The following is a 6,036-nucleotide window of genomic DNA, read 5'->3' on the forward strand; positions in this document are numbered from 1 at the left end:
ATACAAACTTACCGAAAATGAAGTTCTTGAAATCTTTTGTATTTGTAAAAAGTATTTTTGTAATAGAATATACTAAAAAGAAATATTGAGATTATAACCTATATGATATAAAAATTTTTCTCGCAATGAGAAATTTAATATTTAATTTCTTGTTTTTACTAAAAACCCAATAAAATACGAACTTCGCCTCAAAGTAAAGGCCACACAATATAACAAGCTGCTTTAGTATAAGAAAAAATATGTTTTATACAATTATTTTTAAACATAATTTTTCTGCGATATCACTAAAACACTAACATATTTTAAAAGTACAGTTTACACAAAAAACTTACTTCAATTAAATTTTTTCCAGCATATTGCCTTATTAATATTTAATGACTAGTTTGCCTTCGGTTAAAAAAATTCTCCGCATAATTTCATTAATATAATATTTGAGCGAGGTTGCCAAATGAAATTATTAACAACAAAGCGATTTTTAATTAGTACCCAAACCAGAAACGCACCCAAACTGCTGTATGCAGCAGCTGATTGGTGCGACAGGAAGCTATTCAATTAACCAACTCGCATATATTTCAATACATGCACGCACACACTCATATATGCGCATAAATATTTATTTATATGGTTTTACAAATATATATTTGTATAAACATATTTGTGAGTTATATGCAATCACTGATAATGGGTCTTGTACATAAAGGCTATTGAAGAGTCAAATGAGCGCAAAAAATGTAAATACGAAAATTTGGCCGGGCCGAATATTACATAAATTTCAAAACAAAACAAAATGTAACGAATGCAAGAATATGTTAAAAAGCGGTAATGAGAATAATAAGGAGGCATTAATAAAATCGGATACATTTCAAATGTACATATATATAGTAGGTAAATTTTATATAATGTGAGGTATACTACATCTGTATATATACATAGGTACAGGTAGATTACTTCATTTTTAAACGAATACTGCGGTTAGAGGTTTACTTACAATAAATATATTTATATGTATATAATTTATATATTCATTAAAATCATATAAGCATATAGACATATACTATTTTAGTCGTCTTCGATTCGCCAGTTTATTTTGAGCTCTACTCTTCTATCGTAATTTTTAATTTAGCCTCAAACCTAAATATTAATATCCAACATCACCACCGACGCTCTACTTTATGATTTTAACTTAATGAGGAATAAATTATTAGACTGCGTGAAATGGTGGAATAGGAAAAACTCTGAACAGAACAATTTCTTCGCATACTATAGCGTGGTCTTGGCCAATAACCTATACTTAATTTAAATCAAAGATGTTTTCATACAAGAACTAGTTTTAGTCGGTAAGGTTAATGAAACAGTAGTCAGATATGAAAAATATGTTCGAAGAATCTAATAGCAACTTGGACAATAAATTAAGCCAAACTAAATATACCCTGTTCAGAGTCTAAATGTGGATAAAATGATCATAGTTTATGCCAGGTACGATTGGTAAAAGCCTTCAAAAACGGCCGAGAGATCCTTGAAAATATGACTGGTTTGGACGACATTCGACGTCTTCACTGATGAAGATATTACAAAAGTATTAGAGAGATGGCAAGACCGCTCGAGATTTCTCGATATTGGGATATTCGATATTGGATATTTCGGGTATGAAACGCGTTCTTGCTCAACTCGTCACGATAAAGCTGATTTTTTTTTTTCTCAAAAAGCGTAAACACCGAATTTGCTGAAGGCCATCCAAAAAAGTGATTAGAAAAACTGTTTCGAGGACTGGAAAAATTGTTGGCAAACGTGGTGCGACAACGACTTATGGTGGCTCGAAAGACCGTATGTTGGTAGCAACGCATGATGTGAACCGAGCAATTATTTTGGTAATAATAATTCACGATTTGCAAATGTTGTTCGGTAGTAAGTCTATCCTTTGTGACATGCCAAACCAAGCTAAGTATAAATGAAGTAACAGCTGTCCCAAACACATCTCAAAAAACATCATTACCTGGAGACTCTAGTGGCAATGGCTCAGATGAGAGTAAAAACACATCATCTATCACAGGAAAAAAGGAAGATCATAGAATATAGAAAGACATGGAAACTGTGCGAAATTCAATTAATTAAAGAGAAACTCTCTATTTAAAACTGTTACGGATGCTTATTCCGGCCTTTGTCGGTTTCAATTTCGGGGTGAAATTCTGAGTAATAAAAACTACGGAATTAGTGATCGTTCCAAGAAAGTCAGTTGTAAATAACCGAAACTAATCAAAATTGATATTCGGCCATAATTAGTAGATCTCTCACGATCATAGAATATATAAAGATGTGAGAACTGTACGAAGTTAATGTAATTTAAGAGAAAATTTCAATTTGAAGTTTTTTCAGTTCTTTGTCGGTTCCAATACGAGGGCAAAATTCTGAGTCGAGGTATATCATAACATAGAAACGATGGGTTTAATGATTGTTCCAAAAAAAGTCAACTGTTCATAACCAGAATGAATCAGCACTTATTAGAGGACAACAGCACGGACTGAAGCATTACCGCCGTTGTAGAAAGTATTCCATCCTTAGCGGTATTGAAATCTATAAGAAAAAATTAGTATATGCTTGAATCGACAGCTTGCGTGCCTGAACACATTTCTGAATTATGATTGACACTACAAATTGAGTCCACGGAATTTTTTCTACAACAACGACAACACCCATTGAAGCATTGCTGACGATGTGGAAGGTATGGATGGAGTCATGTGTAAAAGTTCACGCAAGTGAGGAAAGTTATGTGAGCGTCATTCATTTGGGCATGGTCAAAAACGATTCTTTTACATATGGCTCAAGCTGCTCACGACTTCCGGTCTTAGACCAAGTATTCTCTGGGTAGCCAAAAAAAAAAAACATCCGTATGAAGACGAGCTCAAGTGAGAAGGCGGAACGACCCTCCCCAGAGTAGTGCGCTGGGTTTGGAACCCGCCACGTAAAAAACACCCCCATGAGGTTAAGAAAACAGCCTCGAACGAGAGGACTCCTTGCTGTATTGTAGTCCATGAGTAGAATATAATCTGTTTCAGACTTGACAGCTGGCATTCCGGAGCACATTTTTGGATATGCCTTGCTCTACAAATTGAGTCCACATAAAATGGTTTAACCAAGTATTACGTATAGGTATTTTCACAAGTAAATAAGGACAGGACACACATAGTATGTACATAAATATATTAAATATACATATGTATATATATACATATATGTATATACAATATCCAGTTAGCTACTGTATTTTTCGCCGATACTTAAATTTAACAACCAACGCATATTTTTTTACATTTACCCCTTTCACTCCCCATATAAATGTCTACTTGACCAAGCCTAAAAGTAACGCGAAAGTATACGCATTGTCATAGAGTTTTAATTTTATTTGGCAGCGGATTTTTGTTTTTCTATATTACATGTAGTAAATGTACATGCTATGTACATATAGTATGTATAAAATGCATGTTAAATGAAAATGTACTTAAAAAAATCACTCGATCATAATTTTTATTTTGAACATTTTTTCGAAGCCGAATGTATCGCTGTTTCAAATTAACCAAAAAAAGCATTAAAAATCGCAGCATATTTTATGTTGTGCCATTGTATGTGTGTATATATGTATATGTATTAACAATACACATGCCATAGGTGCGAAAATTGTAAGTATATGCGTGCATGTGTGTGTGTAGGAGTGTGAGCGAGAGAGTCTTACGCATATAATAGCTGAAAAAGCTCATATTTACATACACATGTACAGCAGCGCTTTATACGCAATATTTTATATGATATGATTGTAGATATGTTTATATGTGGTTATGTATGCTTTTGCGTGTACATAAAATAGATCAAATAAATCCTTAAAAACTGCATTTGTCCGGCGACACACAGGTTGCTGCAACAAAACGCCCAAAAGTTTTAATTTAAACTGTAATGTCAAGCGGCATGGAGGCTGTTAATGCTTTTATATTTGTATATACACATATATATTTATATATATGTATGTGTGTATGCGCAATTGCAATGTACTCTTATGCATGCGTGTGTGTGCCAACTGCGTGGATATACGCAGTTTTTATGGTAAGGATTGCACGAATTGACAACATCGGCAGTTGCGCCGCGGCTGTGCTTGTTTTTGTTGTATGGTAGTACAAGTGCAGGATGTCGAAAAGCCTGAATTGGTGGCGTTGTCGCATATACAAATAAATATTTTAAATTTGTGCATATATGTATATGGTAGGCATACAACTGTATGGTTATATAAGCGTTTAACCCTTGCTATACTGAAGCGTTGCAGAAGCGAGAGTTGGATTTTTAATCTAAGCTGGTGAGTAAGGCTATTTGAAATTAGAAAAATTTTGACTGCAAGAAAACTATAGTAACTTTTATAAATAAAAATGTTTTAGAAAGACTGCATATGGAGCGATCCATTTGTATGGCAGCTATAAGCTAAAGTGGTCCGATCTGAACAATTTGTTTGGAAAATATACCGTTGTCTTGGATAAAAATCCGTGCCAAATTTCGTGGCGATATCTCTACATATTAAATAGCTTTCCATACAAGAAATTGATTTAGTTCGATCAGTTTGTACGGCAGCTATAGCATATAGTGATTCGATTTAAACAAATCCTTTGGAGAATATACCGTTGCCTTAGACAATAATTCGTACCGAATTTTATGAAGATATCTCTGCAGATTTAATAGCTTTCCATACAAGAACTTAATTTGGATCGGTGAGTTTATATGGCAGCTATATGCTAGAGTAGACCGATCCGAACAATTTCTTCGCAGATTATGGACTTGCTGTGGAAAATAAGCTTTGCAAAATTCGGTGAAAATATCTCGTCAAATAAAAAAGTTTTTCATACAAGACTTAGATTTTGTTCGACATGTTTGTATGGCAACTATATGCTAGAGTAGTCCAATCTGAACAATAACAAGTTTTAAATTTTTTGGAACATAATAAAAAATACTTAATATTACGAAATTCACATAAAAATAAAAATTCAGCATAATTGCAGTACACGTTGCGCTTTCAAGGGTTAATGCCCACAACAACGCAAATGCTTTCGCTTTGCATTTTATTTTGCGAGCGAAAAAATGCCACCCACCCAATTTTAATGCGCTTGCTATTGTTTGTTGGTTGTCATGTTAAATTTTATTTTTAATTTTACACAAATTTTTTATGTTCACACAGACACACACACATACGCGCTTGCTTTAAATTTCCGCATTTCTTTTTTGTGCCACTGAACCACAGCGACATGCAGCGCGCATAAAATAAAATATGTAAAGCTATAGTATAGTAAAAAATTTCGCCCAGTTGCCGTTGCGCGTTGCTGGTTTGGGTCATTTTCGTGGTCGGCAACGGTCATGCGCGCTGCAACCGCATTATTCGCTGTTGATGCTGGCTGCTGGACGTTGGCCACCTAGCGTCTGCACTGGGCGCCATGCACAGCGGCATAATGCTCACCACTCGCGCTAGCCTCTCCACCTCTGCTCCGTTGCTGTTTATATTATATAGTTATATATGTATATATGAACATCACGCTTTTCCGGCCTTTTCAGCATGCGTCAATTGTGTCCGGTGGCTTTGTGTTCCAGCAACTCGCTGTCTGTTTGTAAATTTCGTGTTTTGCGTTTTGTGTTTTTCGTTTTTTTGTTTAATTTTTTGATCCCTTTCAGCTTATTTTAATTTCATTGCGACTCTTTTTGTTATAATTTAATAAAATATTCAATTAAAAATTATTGTTGCTGCTGTACTTGCTTTTGTGTTGACAGAACATTCTTCATTGGTTGGCTTTGATTGCATTTTGAACGGCTGCAAGAATTCTTTTGTCGGCTTCACAATGACTTCATTAGAGCTTCAGCGTGTGCATTTTTTCATTAGCCAATGATACGAGTTTAAATTAAGCATTTTTTGATTACAACCGAACTGAGCTGGAGATGCGAATTGATACTGAATTTCTTCAAAAAATATATTTTTCCCATACCGGGAATCGAACCCGGGCCTTCCGGGTGAGA

Source organism: Bactrocera dorsalis, chromosome 5, assembly GCF_023373825.1.
Source record: "Bactrocera dorsalis isolate Fly_Bdor chromosome 5, ASM2337382v1, whole genome shotgun sequence".
NCBI classification, from domain to species: domain Eukaryota; kingdom Metazoa; phylum Arthropoda; class Insecta; order Diptera; family Tephritidae; genus Bactrocera; species Bactrocera dorsalis.